Source organism: Neomonachus schauinslandi, chromosome 1 (assembly GCF_002201575.2).
Source record: "Neomonachus schauinslandi chromosome 1, ASM220157v2, whole genome shotgun sequence".
In the NCBI taxonomy this organism is placed as follows: domain Eukaryota; kingdom Metazoa; phylum Chordata; class Mammalia; order Carnivora; family Phocidae; genus Neomonachus; species Neomonachus schauinslandi.
This window is the reverse complement of record NC_058403.1, coordinates 26,118,740-26,138,545: the sequence shown is the minus strand read 5'-3', so window position 1 is coordinate 26,138,545 and position 19,806 is coordinate 26,118,740. Positions and strand designations below refer to the sequence as shown.

At 36.5% G+C, this 19,806-nt stretch overlaps 1 pseudogene; it reads right to left on the bottom strand.

Moving 5' to 3' along the window:
- Nucleotides 1-3,433: 3,433 nt before the first annotated feature.
- LOC110571171 overlaps nucleotides 3,434-19,806 on the bottom strand; it is a 31,341-nt pseudogene continuing 14,968 nt past the window's right edge.

The following is a 19,806-nucleotide window of genomic DNA, read 5'->3' as shown; positions in this document are numbered from 1 at the left end:
TGAAATTAGGGTCCTGGCCCCATGGGGAAATACAAAGCACTCTAGAGTGTTGAACTTGAGCCATATGATGGCACAAAAGGAGGGGATATTTTTTTCTTCACTTAATGTCTACTCTTTCTCCTTCCACAGTAGTATAGCATAAAATAAATCACTTCTGGTTTCTTCATTCAAACGTATAGGCCAAATTAAATTCCATGGCAAGGAGACAATCTTAGCATCTTTTAGATAGTCTGTTTAGTAATGGACTGTGACAAAAAAGAAAATTTTTTAAATACTTAGGGAATAAATTATATGACATGATTCTTATTGAATGATGGGCAATGATGAAAACAATTCCTAATGTATGATGAGGCTGACTGTTTTTTCTTATTCAGTTTATGTAATTAAATTTAAAACATCCCTGCAAGGTGAAGAAAATGATACTTTTAATTTTTTAATCTAATGTTGAGAATATTCAATTAAGGCTGTCAACATAGCAGTTGATTCTCTACCTGCTATTTGGAGACCTGCTATTACAGACCTTGAAGAAAATTATGCTCCGGTTAAAGAGGCAGATTTGTATTATTAACTATACAGAGACACAGGGAAAGGTTGAAGATTTAGTTGATGAACTTAACTGTTCACTCTGAATTTACTTGCTTCCAAAGACCCAGGTTAAGTAACTAAGAAGCACATGTGGTAATTGATTCTGTTTAGTTTAAAAGAGACAGGACTTGGACTATCTGTACTATAACTTCATTTTGAAATATTACTGGTGTTGTATTACTTCAAATAGTCAAAGGAGGATGGATAGTTCATCCTGAGCCATTTTCTCCCTGTAGTTCTAACAAACAGTACATCTTAGTGGTCAGACCTTATGACTTGATATAGTGATATTGTGCCTTCTCTTTTATACTAATTTTTTTTTATAAGCTCACATACTGGGTGGTCACTCTATTTCTGACCCTGAGACTTCTCTTCCACATAATAAATAGTTGTATTTATTGTATTTTTTTAATGTTCATTCTTAGCAACACATATTCTTTTTTTATTGATGTAAAATTAGTATATAACATTATTTTTCAGCTGTACATTATAATTCAACATCTGTATGCACTATACACCCTTATATTCATTGAAGCATTATTTACAATAACCAAGAAATGGAAACAACCTAAGTGTTCACTGATGATTGAATGGATAAATAAGATGTGGGGTGTATGTGTGTGTGTGTATGAACACATATTCTTATACCTTTATCATTCTGAAGCCAATGCAAGCAAATCAGCATAAATGGACCCAAACATTTGCCATCTTCTTTTAAAAGGACCTGGCCAACTGTGATAAAAGTTTATGCTGACATTTTTAGTTTCCAATAATACATTCTTATTTTTACTATGGATTATAAGGAAAACTAACCATTTGTTTGATATTTATCTATAACATTTGAAAGTCAAGACCAGGGGGCACTTGGGTGGCTCAGTCGGTTAGGCGTCCAACTCTTGATTTTGGCTTGGGTCATGATCTCAGGGTCATGAGATCAAACCCTGCATCAGGCTCCAGGCTCAGCATGGAGTCTGCTTGAGATTCTCTCACTACTTCTGCCCCTTCCCCTGCTCCCACTCTTTTTCTCTCTCTCTCAAATAAGTAAATAAATCTAAAAAATAAAAAAGTCAAGACCAGTTATTTTATTTTGGTTCAGCCTATAAATAAATGGCAGTAGAAGTTCATTTTCAGGATTCTAAAGATTAGAAGTATCCAAATATGTGTATATATATATATATATATATATATTTAATGAAGAAGACAATTCACAGCATTTATTCAAGTTAATTCATTTCATTCAATAATCTGCCATATTGTTGCTGTCACCGTTAATATTACTGTCATTACTATTTCTCTTTTGAGAGGACCATGCTTTTAAAAAATCTGGGTTGGATTTCCATGATGTTTAATTTGATGATTTAAAAATTTTTTTCTCTACTAAAAGGCAACCCCTTCATGACAAGAGAAACAGGAAAAACTGAGATATAGTTGTAGAAAGTCATCTCCACCAGAAACAATTCATAGTCCATAATCTTTCAGGGTTGTACTTTTACTTGGGGTCTCTTTTTGGGGCGAAGGGGCTATCTCTCATAAATGTTTGCTTAAAATAGAGAACATGCCCTACTGCATCATAGAAGGAAAATAAGGTCTAGTCCCTAGACAACTAGGGACTCCCTAGGTGGTCCTCCGAGAAAGGAATCCTAATGGCTCCTAGGTGACAGTCATTCTGCCAAGGTCAGGGGACAGAGTCAGTGACCCTCCTGCCCTGACCAGTCAGTAGTAAAAAGGTCTAGTCAGGTGAATGGGAGAGGTAGTCACTAGCTTCCAGTTAGAATCTCCAGCTCAGGAACGTCTGTGTTTAAGTAAGCTGGAGCTGGAGGGAGATGTTACTGAGTCTAGAGAAAATGACTAAGAATAGGCAAGTGTGAAAAAGACACAGGTTTCCTACCAGGGGACCCACAGAAAGGGGCTACCACAAGTCAAGGGCAGTTCTGTGCTTTTCTTTGAGAAGAGAATACACTGAGTGGGTTCTGCAGTTTTCAGATAACAACTGGAATGATACCGAACAAATGGAAAGTTAATTCAGTTTTGGTCTGTGGTTCAGAAAACACTGACAGAACACCTGTGTGCAAGGCAATGGGACAGGTGCTGAAAAAAAAAAAAAATCAAGTTGTCTAAGATGTGGTCCTGACCAGAAGGAGCCATCTAGCAGTGGCTATCAGACCCCTGCACACCAGAGTGCTGTGTCCTTGGGGCTGAGTGGAGAGAAGGATGGCTTCTGGCTGGCTCTATCCGGGAAGGCATTACCGATCTTCTCCTCTAGGTACTCAGCGTGTCCTCTGTGCCTCTAGGTTACTGATCGTCCTGGCCCATTCCAGGCACTTGCTTATCTTCCTTATCTTTCTTGGTGTGCGAGAAATGGAAGTTTGAGAGGATAAGATCCTGCTTCCCAGGTGCCTAGTGTATGTGGAATTGATGTGTTGCAGAAATGTCACTTTGTCTTGGTTCAGAAAGATGGAAAAAATTGGGGGAAAGGAGAGCTAAGATGTGGTGGTAAGGATAAGATGTCTTAGTCAGAAGGTGGGAGCAAAGTTATACCAAAAAGCAGTTTTAGTACACAGCTTAAACCAGATGATACAAGGAGCACCAACATGGCCAAGGTCCTCAAGTAGGTAGCTTGGAAGCCCTTGGACAAATAGATCAGTCTGTAGAACTGGGAAGCTTAAATCCTTTCCTATCATCTAGTCAAGCTCAACCAGAGCGTATGAAAGAATAATGAATAACTAGAGGGCCTTAAAATTCTGGAAAGTAGAAATCAAGTAAACTCAGCATCCCCCAGCATCTCCCCCACCCCCAAAACAGTGAAGTTGAATGTCAAAAGTGTAAAGAAAGCTTTTGGATATCTTCTTTAAGTTTGTTTTTGGCGTTTTGGTCTGTAAGCTATCAAGATGGAGAGAGATGCTATCCCAAAGATGTAAGTTTGTAGGAACCAGAGTAGTTGAGCCCAACCATCCGTGATGCCTTTAGACTTGCACAAAACCATGGCGTACAAGGACTCTCCCAGGTGGAATCAGCCAGGCAAGCCAATACCCATTGTGCAGGAGGGTATGATGATGGGCCACCAAGTACTGAGTGAAGAGGCCCAGCGGCCGGAGGCTCTGATAAGGGATACTCTGAGGCCAGAAGACAACCCACGCAAAATAGCCCAGTGCCAGGATGGTGACCAGCGAAGGCAAACATCTGGCCGGAAGAAGTAGGCGGAAGCAGCCCTGCCGGCCTCGGACTTCGTCACCACCATCTTGAAAGATCTACACACTGAGTCTTGGGATGGGGAGCCGTACCCACCCCCACCCCCATACCGAGAAAGCCTGAGTTACTGGTTTCTCAAGACCGCGGGCAGAGGCGAAAGGCCTCCAAATATATATATATTTTAAATATTTTTAAAAAATTATCAGGCATTAAAAAATAGCTCTGGCATTGTAATGATTCAAGAATTAATTATAAAAATGCAGAACTGAAATGTTTGCTATCAGGAGCCAGAAGAATAGACGAGAAACAAGGCAAGGTGTGGAAACAGGTAGGAACAAAATTTCTTTTTATGTCATTTTTATTTGTGAACCATATGATGTATTACCTATTTGAAATAAGCTGAAAGGTTTGTGGCAGTGGCATTATCCATTATCAAAAGGGCTAATAATGAATGATAAGTGTTCACTCAGTGGCCCAATCTATGTGACCCAGACAGGGTGTTGTCTATTTTAATGACGACTGAGAGTGTTGTAAAAATTGCATGGATTTCATGAAATGAAGATAATTTAGTCCAGAGCTGGAGACCCTCCAAATGTACAAGCCGAAAGAAACATTTGAAAAAGAAAGACATAACAAGAGGAAGCAGATGACACTGACGGATGTTTTCAAAGGAACTGTCACATCATCCTGCCTTTGGTTTCTGCAGATGCTGTTAGAAGTATTCCTGATGATAAGTGAGTTTACTTCAGCGCTATTTGCAGATCAAGGATTCTTTGGTTAATAAAGTTTCTGTCGGTTTTGTTTGTTTTTTTGTTATTAAGCACAATGCCTCTTGCCATTTTGAAGGAAAAAAGTAAATATTGCAAATAGCTTAAAGTGAATGAAAGACTTGCAGTGCAATTATATTTTGCTTTAAGTTTATTAAAAATTCATGACTTATTTTTGCCCCATTTATAGTCAAAGCCTGATATTTTAATATATGTAAAACAATGGACAGGGCGCCTGGGTGGCTCAGTTGGTTAAGCGACTGCCTTCGGCTCAGGTCATGATCCTGGAGTCCCGGGATCGAGTCCTACACCAGGCTCCCTGCTCAGCAGGGAGTCTGCTTCTCCCTCTGACCCTCCTCCCTCTCATGCTCTCTGTCTCTCATTCTCTCTCTCGCAAATAAATAAAATCTTAAAAAAAAAAACCTGGACATTTAATATAGGCTTCAATTGACTTTATGATATATTTACAGAAAAAAAGGTGTTTAGAACAAATCTTTATAAACTTTTAGACTACCTATCATATATCCATGTTATGTAAATATATTAACTACCACAATATCTTTTTTATTCTTCACTATTGTGCTCTTTAAAATTTAAGATATCAAAACATAGAAACATTAAATTAGAGCAGACCCAGTCCTAGATATCCAAGTAAAGTAATATTTTAATGCAATGCAGCAACTTGCCTAATATCGTGCATATCTAATTTATATTTGCAAAGAACATTAGAAAATATTAAGTCAGAAGTCACTCATTTTTCAAATGAGGAAATTTAGATTCATAAAAATCTATCAATTTTCTCAACCTCACAGAACTAACTAGTAGATTGAGCACCAGAATGAAGTTTTCTGTCTCTTTTTAGCACAGGGTTCTTGCTTCTAACTCACAAACTCAACTTGCTTTTTGGAAGATTTTTCTAATGATTATGAAAGTTTTGCTAGCATTTGAATCTACCTAGATAGTTTTAAGGTATACTCATGCGTTTTGACATTGGGTTTAGTTTAAAAAACATTTTTTTTTAAGTCCTAAGAATGTTTACTACTATTAGATAGAGGAATAGCTCCTGGACATTCTAAGTTCAGAATCAACAGATAAAGGAGTGTGAGGAGAAAAACCATAGCAAGTCTTCTCTAAAAACATTTCTAAAGCAAAACAAAACAAAATAAACAATAAGAAATTTCAAGATGACTTGGAATACAAAGGAAAATGGCAAATAAAGACAGAACCATCTAAATGCTGATGTATAACACTGATTAACTAACTAAACTAAAACTAAAAAGCCAGTTGATCTGGACATGGGTGTTGGTAAGAATGAAGTGACATAGGAGGCAAATGAAAGCATGATGAATTTCTTGCTTTATCTGGGCAGAAATTATAGTTCTTGGTGAACTTCAGATATTGATTTATCTGTTGTTAAATATTTGTTATTGTTAAATATTTATACTCAAAAGGGAAATAGGAAGAAAGGAAATAGGATTTATAATTTCCAAATCATCAGTTGAAAGCAAAGAAACAAGGGAGACAAATATAATAAAAATATTGAAAATAAAAGCATGGGTGGCTCAGTCCATTAAGTGGCCCTCCCCTGCCTCTAAAATATACATAAATTTAGATCTTTAAAAAAAAAAGGATGGGAAACAATAGGCCAGGCAAATATTTATCAAACTACTATACATTGAGCAATATTAATATCAGTAATACTGTGTAAGATTCAAAGATTCAAATCGAAGAGAATTTTTTGGTAAAAAAGTTACACTGACAAATACTCAAGAGAAATTTAAAACTCAACAATTATTAAATAAAGACTTTAACATATTTTTCCCAAATCAACAGAACAGATTTCCCAGACATCCTCATGTCATACAGTAGCTTTATGTGAGATAAATTTAATTTTATTCATAGACATTTATTTATATATATAAGTTACTTAAATATTTTTGAACCAATACTTTTAACTTGGTGAACTAGACCAAAGTCCAGTGCCTTGTCCTTACCCTTCATTCACATTTAAATGTATGCTACTTGGTGCCATACTGGAATAATGAACTCTAAACTTGTGGAAGTGTTTGCTATTATTTCTGGCAGTGAAGTGGAGGAGAATATGAGAGGACAAGCAAGGACAAATCTTACTTCAGAAATTTTCAAATTATAATGAACAATTTTTCATTCTTAGAATGTACACAACATTCATGTGAATCTGTGGACTAACCAGATTCTTTACAAGGAAGATTTTCGAAATATGTGACGAGAGCTATGACTGCCAAATAATTCTAAATGAGAATATCCTCCCAGCTCTAAAAATACCAAGAAATCCTTCAGTGTTTCAGTTCTAATTTTTCTTCACACTAATTAGATGAGATTTTAATCTTAGAAACAACCCTACTATGTTCTATTTTTCATTTAATTGGCATATCAGATCTTTATTTGTGCTTTAATTACACAAAGGAATGGCAATTACAGCTATTACAATGAAGCCTCACTCTTGGGGTACATACCGCAGGACCATTAGAGGTAAATCAGTTCATGAGTCATAGTATGCTTGTGGTAATTAAACTCCTCTTCAACCATGTCCCACATGTATCTTGTTCTGAGTCACAAAAAACTCAGAATCAAGGAAAAAAAAAACTTTCACAAAAGCAAATGTCATCCACACTGTAAGACAAACACAACCCAAAATTCACATTTTTATCCTCAGGAAATAGCCTTGCACAATATAGAAGACTGTTACGGATAAAATTTCCATCATCATGGGTCATACCCTTGCACTCATAAGTGTCCTATTACACTTAAAGTACTAATAATTTGATATATTTAATGTCTCTAAAAAATTTATTCCTACACATGACTTTACCATCCAACTGTATGAGTAAATGATCTAGTTGTAAGTAATTTCTCTCACAATAAGAACTTTCTAATTAACACACTGAACTTACCCCATGCAGCTAAGAAGTAAAAAAAAAATTCCCAATCAAAAATCTAAAATATGTATCTCCATTATTTTTAAAGACAGTGAATAGTGATGTAATTTGATAGAGTCTTAGGTAGAGTCAATTTTTTTTTCCTGAATGTACAGTTTGGGGAATTTTATAACAATAATTCTTTTTAAAAATAAATCGCTCGGTTATAAGATTGTTTCTTTAAAGAAACACACACACACACACATTTAGTTTCAAATAATTTCTCAAACCCCCACATGATGAAACCTGTTTTGATATTAAAATTATTAAGGACCTAGCTTCTAAAGAGCTTTATCATTTTTAAATTGTAAAAGTCTGACTCTTGTAGGGTAAAACAGGCTTGGGCAGATGGGTGGAGAGAGAAGAGCAACACACAAAGCCAAAAGAAATGCCTGGAATGTGACTGATATTTGGACTTTGTGCAAACACATAGGGTGACACCTACAAAAGAGGCTATAGTAAGAGAGAGTATAATAATCAATCAAATTTTGCTGTATTAAATTAAAAAAGCAATTTTATAACAATCTGAAATAACCATGAATTTAGTTTACAGTTTAGTCAAGAATAGTTCACCTTAAGTGCTCTCAGATAGTTCTCTTGCCCTTATCGCCTTAACTGGTCACTCGCCCAGAATGGGTCATGTTTACAAGTCATAAGATGCTTCTTCCATGACTTCAGTGGCCTCTAAACTCATATGAAATTTATATGTTTATATCTTGTCCAAAATGAATCACATCTGGTTTTCTGGAAATTGTGGCCAGTTTAAAACATTCAATATAAAAAGAGAAGTAAAAATGCCTTAGCTGGCTTGGTACAGAAGAAAGGATAGGAAAGGAGATGCACTTTTGATATTATGGACATTACCCCATTGTTTTTGCAGTTTTAATACCAGCAAAAAATACGAAAGCTGACATTTGGATACATGTCACCACGTGGCAGAGCTGTTTCAGGCACATAGTGGGAAGAACCATTTTTTCTCCCTTGTAACAAAAATAGAATTCTCCATTCTAACTATGAAGGAGAATTAGCAAGCAATGTTCTCAGAGACTTGATATGATGGAAGCCCTCAATAATAAGAAGAAACCTTATTATACAAATGGGGTTATAATAAATCAGGCCTAAGCCAAATAGCCTTGAAGAGCTAAAATACTTAGATGAGTATATTTCTTTTTTGTTGTTGTTGTTCATGCCATATAATTCTTTGGAACATTTTTGCTATTTCCCACTTCGTTCTGGTTTATAGTGTTTTATGACATAGGGATTGAAGACTGAAGATAATACTGTAGTATTAGTTTGGTAGTATAGACGGCATTAAGAAATAGTCCTCCAAATAAACAAAGGATCAAAAACAATAGAAATCTTTTTCTCATACCCTTAATAGTTGAAGGAAGGGGCTACTTTTTAGTTGGCAGCTCTCCTCGTGTGGTAATTCAAGGACCCACACTCCTTACTTCTTCTGATGCCAATTCCGATGCAGGGTCCTTCATTTTGTGTGTGTTGCCATGGACCCATCTTGCACTCTGGTAAAGCCTAAATATAACATTTTTTTTTAAGATTTTATTTATTTGACAGAGAGAGAGAGACAGCTAGAGAGGGAACACAAGCAGGGGGAGTGGGAGAGGGAGAAGCAGGCTTCCTGCCGAGCAGGGAGTCCGATGCGGGGCTCTATCCCAGGACCCTGGGATCATGACCTGAGCTGAAGGCAGAGGCTTAACGACTGAGCCACCCAGGCACCCCTAAGTATAACATTTTTAAGTACATAAAAGATATGGGATTATAAAGGAAAGCAATTATATTGACATAATTTATTAAAATGTGTGTACAATGAATTTATGACACAGTAAATATATGCGCTTTTTAATTAGCATTAACTAGATCTAGCACTACAGTTTTAATAACCACCATAGTTTTGAGGTAGTGATGAGGGTAAATAATATTTCAAGATATCTGTAGCAGTAGAAATGTGATATAAAATATCTGTGATTTTGACTGGCAACCAAATCACAAGTATTACTAGTACTAGTGGGGTTATTTGATTGCCATCACAAGTGAAAGAAATGCTTTCAGTTAGAGGCTAGCTAAAGGATATAATTTGTTCCCATCCAAGTTCATGAATCCTCTGAATTCTGTCTACAAGCCCCGAAGGGCTAAGAACTCCGCCCTTGTCTGCTCCAAACCAGCAGGAAGGAAGGTGACAAGCACCATCTGAAATTAATAAATATTTATCTTAAGTTCCTTGAGTCAGGTCTTTGTATGTCTTCTTCTGAGTTATGCCATATATTCAGAGGGTCACACCTATCAAGGGAATCTTGGTTCCGGGAATGGAAAGAACTGAACGCTACCAAACTCTTAGATATAGGCCCACACAAGGGCAGTGGGAAGGGAAGGCACAGATTTTGTGAAAATGTTTTTCTAGTAGCCTAGTCAATTTACAGACCTGCAAAGGGGGGGGCGGGGTGCAATGGGTCCTGCTAAATCCCTGGCTTTTTAATATTGTCTTTCTCGGGTGCCTGGGTGGCTCAGATGGTTAAGGGTCTGCCTTCGGCTCAGGTCATGATCCCAGGGTTCTGGGATCGATTCCCGCATCGGGCTCTCTGCTCAGCGGGGAGCCTGCTTCTCCCTCTGCCTCTCTCTCTGTCTCTTATGAATAAATAAATAAAATCTTAAAAAAAAATATTGTCTTTCTCTTGTGTTTTCTACCTTTTTAATAAATGTTTTTGTCTTTTCATTTCCATGCCCTTTTTGATTTATTGGTAAGCTCAATGTACTCAAGTAAAATGTACTGACAAAGTGGGATTAAAATTATTATTATATTAAAATAGTATATGGAACAAGTATTATTATCTGGCTCTTGAATGTGATATTTCTAGAAACAAGCTGGCTTTTTACCTAATAACAATACATTAATGATTCATATTCATATGAGTTGCAGAGAAAGCAGGTAAGTGCCTGATAGAGCCCAAAGAAAACCTGGTGGTAAAACCTGGAGGAAGAGAATGATTGATCTCAGAAATCTAAAACAAAATTCCTCAGTGTGGGCAAAGTTTGCTTTGAGATTTTAGGAATGAATGTAGTATTTCAATAGGTAGAGATCTAAGGAAATGGCATCTCAGAGAATACTGTGAACCAAGGAAAAGAATAAAAGCCATGTTATGGAAATGATGAATGTCCTGGGTTGACTGTAATACAAGGTTTTATGAAGAAGAATAAAACAGAGGACAAGTCTGGAAAAAGTTGTAAGGTTCACATCTTGGATGACCTTGATGTTCTGCCAAGCTTTTGGTACTGATACACACAGACACATGCACATAGACACACACACACACACACACACACACACACACACACACACGGTAAGAAAATAACTTGATGGTAGCTTGAGGGAGAGAAAGGAGGGAGAGAGACCAGCTATATCACCACTGTGAAGTCCAGGAAAGTGGATGAGTTCCTAAATAGCACATTGGTTATAGAGAGGGAAATGGGGTGGATTAATTTGAGAGAAGAATTAGATTTAGAAATAACAGGTCATAATAGTCTATCTGTTTTCAGGAATAAATGAGACAGAGGAAATTGAAGGAGTGCTTTCTGGTTGATTAATCTAGAGGATAGTGGTGCTGTATAAAGCAGAGTAGAAAACAAAGGCAGACAGGCTGACTGAGGGGAAGAAATTAATAAGCTCAGTTTGAGACATTTTAGGTTTGCTGTATGAACAAGACACGCTTTTTACATTCAGAGAAATGGTTGACGGTGTAAATCTGAAACTTAAGAGGGTCCAGGGTTTGGGTCATAGGTCTCCTGGGAACTATTTGGGAAGTGTGAGTAAAATCAGTTAGAAAAGGACTATCCAATGGAACATCAATCAACTGTAAATCACCTAGGAACACAGTTCCACTGAGCAATCATGACCTTCTTATACTAGCTGTATTTTTTTTTAATTTAACTGATATATGAGAAAAAAGAAACATCAACAAACCCATTCAAGCGAGGTTCTAAAATATGCCTTGCTTTATTTTCAGGGACAAAATTAAAGGAAGGTTTATTTTCCCTTTCATGTATTTGTTAAGTGATGACAAGTATGTCATTGTCAATAGTTTCACTTAAATATTGAAGAATAATTGGGTGCCTTGGTGAGTAAATGCCTCAAAAACCTAAGTAGGGTCACATGTCCATTCTTGAGCTAATCATTGGCAAGGGGAATGGGATTCCCTCTTGGACCATCATTCTATTCCTGGAGGGAGAGTGGGATTTACCTCATCAAGATATCTAGCCATTGGGTCTTGGGTGTACAGTAGTAGTTACCTGAAAAAAAAAAAAATCAGGAAAGTAAGAAAAGAAAGGTTATCATGAGTGGAAAAAGTAATGTCTGTTGTATCATGATGATATGGTTAAGTGAATAAAGAACAGTAACAATAGTTTGGATCTCAACCTTTATTGTTGAATATTATTCTAAAATGTATTACTTCTTCTTACTTGAGTAAATAGAATTTGTAAAGGATTTCATCCCCAGGGTTATCAATTTGCATTAGCATGAATCATCATTACAAAAAATAATGTAAAAGTGTAGAGAACTGAACTACTACAATATCACAAAATATATTGGAAGATGTTTTAATGAATTTTTATGATATAATATTTTAAGAATTTAAGTCCAGAAGGGAGGGATATTGTTTGTTCAGTTCACTGGTGAATATCCAGTGCCTAAAACAATACCTTATACACAGTAGGCTCTCAATAAATATCTATGAAATGAATAAATGAGGAAAATATGTATGTTATCTTAGTTGTGATTTTTTATGCCTCTCTGAAAAAAGAATTCTCTCTAAATATTTTATATCAAATTATTAGGTATTTAATTTATGCTGATTCTATTATTCCCTTTTGTAATGTTGTTTCTAAACTTAACTATGTGTGATCTTCTCAATTGCCCTTCAACTTCATCCAAAGTTCTGGGTTTAGTCATATTGGCTTGTTTCTCTGCTTGGTATTCAGATATCCTGGTATGATTTGTTTTGAATGGGCAGAAGTATATTCTTTTTGATAGCCAATTTCCTTGAACTCCACTTTCTAAGAGAAACCCAAAGATTCACTGTACTAGTCTTTAAACTTGATACAATTAGCTTCCTGAAGTTAGTTTTCTTAATCTTGCTGACATTTCCATTCCATTCCCTTAGGGAAAGGAATTCAATTTCATCAACTTGTGATTGTTTCCTTAAGGTTTCTTTCTACTATTAGAAGCCCATCTAATTTTTTCCCTATGAGCAAGTATCAGACCTGATGTCTGCCCTGGAAAATGTTACCTTCATCACAGGAGACCATTCTATGGAGATCTCATTGCTTCCAAACTACTCTATCATTGAGTATTCTCATTTTGATATGTACCTGTCAACCCTTATCTTTAAAATCACTATCGGTTGACTAAAGAAAACCTTATTAAACTTCTTTCCTTGTTTAGTGGTTTACACAAGTTATATTAGATTTAGAATGTAGTTATTTTATGTGTTCTTATCATGTTGACTCTAATGCAGTATTTTTTCCAAATAATCTCATTACTATACCTTTTTTCTGAGTTAATGAAAGCTTTAATTTCAAAAATAATTATGAATGCTCTCTCTTTCCTAAGCCAGTCCTCCAGTTCCAAGGGCTATTCTACTACTTGTCAGGTATTTTAATAGCATCTTTTCTTTGGCCCTGCTATGGTGCCTCCATAGACTCATAATTAATTCCTTCATTCAAAAGTCACATCAGACCATATTTGAATAGTTGTATGATTATTTCCTCACAAAATAATATAGAAATGTAACAGATGAAGAGATATTTTAAATGTATTATGTCATGGTCATTGAAACATATAAATGTCACTGTTCATTGAATATAAAACATTAGAGAAAGTAAGCAAATAACCGTGATAGAAAAAGAATAAAAATCTTCAATTCATTTTTATTAGAAAGAAAAAAGTGATAAAAGATTTGGTGAGAGCCTATGGAAGAGTTAAATGAATAGCTGAATCTATTTAATGGATTAAACAAGAAGATATTGGGGACGCCTGGGTGGCTCAGTCGTTAAGCGTCTGCCTTCGGCTCGGGTCATGGTTCCAGGATCCTGATATCAAGCCCCGCATAGGGCTCTCTGCTCGGCAGGAAGCCTGCTTCTCCCTCTCCCACTCCCCCTGCTTGTGTTCTCTCTCTCACTGTGTCTCTGTCTGTCAAATAAATAAATTTTTTTTAAAAGAAGATATTGGATGACTAAAGAAGATAAGAAAATAACCATTTTATAAACACTGAAAAATGCTTCAAATTAATTTTCATTAATTCTTTTTATTTCATTAACTAGTACATTTTGAGTGTTACTAGGTACAGGTTCAGAGAACATAGGGATAAATAACATGTAGTCTTTGCTAAGAATGAAATTACATCTTAGAATGAGAGATAGTTTATTAAGGCTTTGTTTTCTCTCTTTTACTGCATGTCTATGATGGAAATCATAATAAGTACAATGGGAATGCAAAGAAAGCTTGGTTGAGAAGTCAGTTATCCTTAGGATAAGAGAAAATGATTCAGGGATAAGAAGATCTATTCATGGGCGCCTGGGTGGCTCAGTCGTTAAGCATCTGCCTTCGGCTCAGGTCGTGATCCCAGGGTCCTGGGATCGAGTCCCACATCGGGCTCCCTGCTCAGCGGGAGGCCTGCTTCTCCCTCTCCCACTCCCCCTGCTTGTGTTCCTGCTCTCGCTGTGTCTCTCTCTGTCAAATAAATAAATAAAATCTTTAAAAAAAAAAAGAATATCTATTTATATGTATTTGTAAATAAGATTGTACTGAATGCACAAAGGTAATTGTATTCCACTGCTGCATAGACATCTCCAGCATAGAGTATGAGAGAAGACGGTAAGATAGACAATCACAGGCCAGATTGTGGATATTTTCATTGAAAGTTCAGCCTCTGAAGTACAGAAATCTTTGGTTTCTTATACAAGGATGCCAGGACACAGAGGTGGAGGATGGTTAACATACAACTGGGTCAATGGACCATGAGAGAGTGAAAGATGGATTTAAAGAAAGGCATTTGGAGTTAGAAGACTCCTGGGTTGATAACTTCTGTCCACTTGAAGGGCCACAGGGGATAGCATGGATCAGGAGTATGTTTATGGTGGGGGAAAAAGTCAAATGATATCTCCTTTTGGGTTATTTCCTCTTTTGTCTACCCCAGTATGTCCTAAATGTTCTACTGGGTATCCTCAAGCTAACTGCAATGAAATGTTTTACTTGACTTTAAAACTGCATACTAAATTTCTTAAAAGGAGAATCCGATGATATTTTTGTTTGCTTCAATAATTTTTGAAAGGTATGTGTTTGACCTTTATCGAAGGTCATTAAGAAAACTATCTTATGATAGACACTCATACAAGCACACTCTAGTCTCTTCCAAATTAAAAATGAATGCTCAGTGCCCCTGATCCCCACCATCTTTCCACTATACTCCCATCTGTCTCTAACCCTGTTCAAAGCAAACCTCAAAAGTTATCTACATTTGTTGTCTCTCCTTTCTCAACCATTATTCACACACCAATCTGGCTTCATTCCCAAGCACAGTCCACACAATGCCATTTAGCCTACTCTTGCCCAGGTCAACTTACAATCTACAAAATGCTAAATCCAAAGGATATTTTCTGTCCTCATCTTATTAAGTCTCCTAGCAGCATTTGACAAGATTTACCGTTACTTCCTTCTTGAAACAGTTTTTTTTTTTCTTGGCTTTAATGACACCCCAGTGATCATAGCACCCATAATAAACATTGTGAGTGGTAAATTTACATTTTGCTCTTTACCATCATTTTAATTTTCCTTTTCCATTTCCACTGATACCATGCCTTGTTTGTGAAATACCTTAAGTCCTTGAGGGAAAGAGAATATATATAATTAAGATAAAATTAAACATGCAATCAACAATATGGGCTATCTTATAGTTAAAGGATGCAATAAAGAATTCAAAGAATACATAACCATGGACCTAGTGAAATAAAACTGTATGTCCAAATATGTTATCTAAAAAGATATCCACTTTCAACAACGTCAAATAGAGAGCATTTGTTTTTATATATGGACTACCTAATGCCACACATAATTCTTATTAAAACACACAATGAGGGCAACAATGAAAACCAGGCTCAAAAAATTCTAAGGGACTATATACAGTTGAATTCTCTCTCCAGTAAAAAGAGCCAATTTTCTTAGGGAAAGGCCTTCATTAACCTTGGGACCCAGCAGCAGTTGTTATAAAACATTTCTAACCAGAATACATGGAACAGTTTAGCAGGATGGGGATGTGATATAATCATAGAATCACTGGATGTGAGCCAGAGGAGGTGGATTAAAAATTATGGTGTTGCACCTTAGCTGTCTAGGGGATGATTAGGCTAGGCCTCTGCAGGCAAAGGAAGCACAGCACTTACATAGTTAGTCAAACAAATATCTTGCTCTTGAATACATTTCAGAGAGAGATTATATTATAAACTAAATAGTAAGCGATTGAGAATTGGCAAATGGAAAATTTTACCAAGAGATGTCTCTGAATTAAGGTAAATTCTACTGATTTTCCAAAAGAGTCAAAATGGAATGCTGACAGCTTTTATTATAGCATTTTATTCTTTCTGAGGAATTAGTTGTGTTAAAGTCTGAAAGAAAGGTCAGTGAAATTCTTGGTTGACAAAAGATTTCATAGAAACCAGAGGCACCGTCATGGAGTTTGAACAACAAATATCTCTTCCTTGGATGGCTTTTCTAAGATTAAAGATAATCCCAAAGATAATAAAATTGCTGTCTTCTGAATAAATATAGAAAAAATTTTAAGCTAAAAAATAAAAATAAGTCAATTTAGAAGAAGCATGGCAATTAGGCATGGGTATTTTTCTGTTTAACTAAAATGTACCAGGGTGCAACATGTATCAAAATCCTTGTTTAATTTCTGGCTTTCACCTCACCAATTCTACCTGTAGCAATAAATCCAATGGAAATCATTAGAAATATGCACAAAGAATTATAGAAAGGCTACTAACTGTGCTGCCTGGCTCTCCCCACTCCCCAAGGCACAGTCTGAGACAAGGACTTGCATTTCTGTGGTAATACGAGCCAGCAGGAATGAAGGGCAGGAGATGCTGAAGGATGGAAGAAAAAAAACATAAAAAGTACCTGTTGTCAGGGTCACCAATTGGGGCTTCATCCCACCTGGGATCTCCTCAAGAGCCTATAACATGCCTCTCAGAGTTTTACTATTGACAATCAACTGGAAGAAGCATTCATCCATAAGGGCTCATCTCCCATTGGTTGAGGGCTGCTCTGCAGGCATTATCTTTGTTCTCCATCCCCCTACACTCTGCATGGATTAGTGCCAATTCCTGGGCACTCTTGGCCTCATAGTGAGAGAAGGATATTGCTTTAGGAGAGATGCTGTTGGCCTACAGTGAATTAAAGCCCAAACAGTAGTGTCTACTACGGTTGTTGCTAGAATCAATGGTGAGGTCCAGAGCATGCTGGTGGGACATCAGAAGCATTTGAGGCACTAATTATGGTGGTTATTTTTAAATAATGTTCAAAAATTGAGAAATAACCAAATAAACCAAATATTCACAAAAATGGAGTTTGGTTATTATAGTGTATAGCCTATATGACAAAATATTTTGCAGCCACTTAAATATGTTTTAGGAGAATATTTAATGTTTTGGGAAATTGTTCACAGTATTAAGTGAACAAAATAGATAATAAAAGATATTTATAGGTCTTATTTTATGCATAAAATAACTTTAAAGAATATATCGTATTAACAGTGGGTATTTGTGTGTAGTAGGATTACAGGTTATCTTCATTTTCCCTTTTGTACTTTTCCATATTTTCTAAATGTTTTATAAAGAGCACAGTACTATTTTATAACTAAAAAATCAATGCAAAAAAAAATCCCATCACACAGAATTTATTCTATAGTCCCACTGTCCAGGAGTCCATCCAGGTTTCACTCTAAAATCTTTCTCTCCACCAAATATTAACTGTATGCCTGAAAGGCCCATTACAGATTTCACTGTCTTTGACTTGGTGATGTAGCCACAGTTCAAGCCTTCCCATCTCTCACTGACTTGCCGCTACAAAGCAACCCTATGCTTGGACCCCATCAGAAGTTTCAGTGTAGGTAAAAACATATTCACTTAATTGAATTATTACTCCTTGATACAGCCAGTAGAAACAGGAAAGTCAGAAATTTCAAAAAGTGCTGAGAAAAATTAGGCAGTCATTCAATATATTTTGAGTGCGAAAAAATACTTACAGAATTACCTATTTCCTGAGAAAGAACTGGTGTCCTGTCACTTAGTATTCTTTCTCCTTCTCTCTCTCCCTCTGCCCCTCCCCCCACACCCTCTCTCTCTCAAATAAATAATTAAAAAAATAAAATACAAATAAATAGATAGATCTTTAAAAAAACAAAAGAATTGAGAGTCGAGAATATACACAGTTTATTGAACAGGTTATATTTAAGGCATGAATGACAATTTGGGAAGCAGATAACTTCACAGCTGAAAGCAACAAAATGCCAGCTTAACCGGCTCAGAAAATAATGGCAGGAAAGAAAAAAAAAACTGGCCTGGCTTGTAGTCATTGGAAATAGAATGGCTTTTCTTCATCAGAGTTTAGACTGATGGTGAATTTAAGGGAAAAAAAAGAATTAGAGTTTGTGCCAGATTGAAAATATAACTCAAAAAATTGTCTTCAAATATTTGATAGAAAACTGTGTTTAAATGTAGGGATCCAAAGGGGTACGTGCACCCTGATGTTTATAGCAGCAATGTCCATAATAGCCAAACTATGGAAAGAGCCAAGATGTCCATCGACAGATGAATCGATAAAGAAGATGTGGTATATATATACAATGGAATATTATGCAGCCATCAAAAAAAAAACCCTGAAATCTTGCCATTTGCAACGACGTGGTTGGATCTAGAGGGTAATATGCTAAGCGAAATAAGTCAAGCAGAGAAAGACATGTATCATGTGATCTCACTGATATGAGGAATTCTTAATCTCAGGACACAAACTGAGGGTTGCTGGAGTGGTGGGGGGTGGGAGGGATGGGGTGGCTGGGTGATAGACATTGGGGAGGATATGTGCTATGGTGAGTGTTGTGGATTGTGCAAGACTGTTGAATCACAGACCTGTACCTCTGAAACGAATAATACATTATATGTTAAAAAAAAGAGAGAGAGAGAAGATAGTAGGAAGGGAAAAATGAAGGGGAGAAAATCGGAGGGGGAGACGAACTATGAGAGACTATGGACTCTGAGAAAACAAACTGAGGGTTCTAGAGGGGAGGGGGTGGGGGGATGGGTTAGCCTGGTGATGGGTATTAAAGAGGGCACGTACTGAATGGAGCACTGGGTGTTATACGCAAACAATGAATCATGGAACACTACATCAAAAACTAATGATGTAATGTATGGTGATTAACAACATAATAAAATAAAATTTTAAAAAATGTATAAAAAAAAGAAAACAGTGTTTAGAAAATTGTGTTCAGATAGCAAATGGACTTTTTTCTGCTACATTTTATTACTGTTATAGAAGGTTGACCATTAGTAAATCACCATTGGATAAGATAGGCATTTTGAAATGTTTCAAGAATCAGGCGCCTGGGTGGCTCAGTTAGTTAAGCGACTGCCTTTGGCTCAGGTCATGATCCCGGAGTCCTGGGATCGAGTCCCACATCGGGCTCCCGGCTCAGCGGGGAGCCTGCTTCTCCCTCTGACCCTATCCCCTCTCATGCTGTTTCTCTCTCTCTGTCAAATAAATAAATAAACAAAATCTTTTTAAAAAAATTTAAAAAAAAGAAATGTTTCAAGAATCAATACTTTATCTTGAGAGTTTTATTGTGTTGGCTAATTTCACTTCTTTATGGAAACCTTAAAAACTATGTACTTTTGACAAGAATGCCCCTTCCAAGCAAGTGAATTCATTTATTCAATGAATACTTTTGCTCATCTGCAAGGTAACAGATGCAGTAATTGGCTCTGAAGACAAAGATGAAAAAGATGGAACCTTTTGTTGTGAACGCCAGCGAGAAGAGGAAAGCATGATGGAAAAGATAATATTTCAGTGCTGTATAAAACACAAGGGTCAGAAAAAAGCGGCAGAGTGTAGTAGCAAAGGGAATGGACTCTGGAGCCATTTGCCTCTGTTCAACGCTTGTTTTACCATTCTCTTACAATTTGGGTATCTTTGGGCTGATTTAAACTACTTCTCAGTTTCCTCATCTATAAAATGGGGACAATAA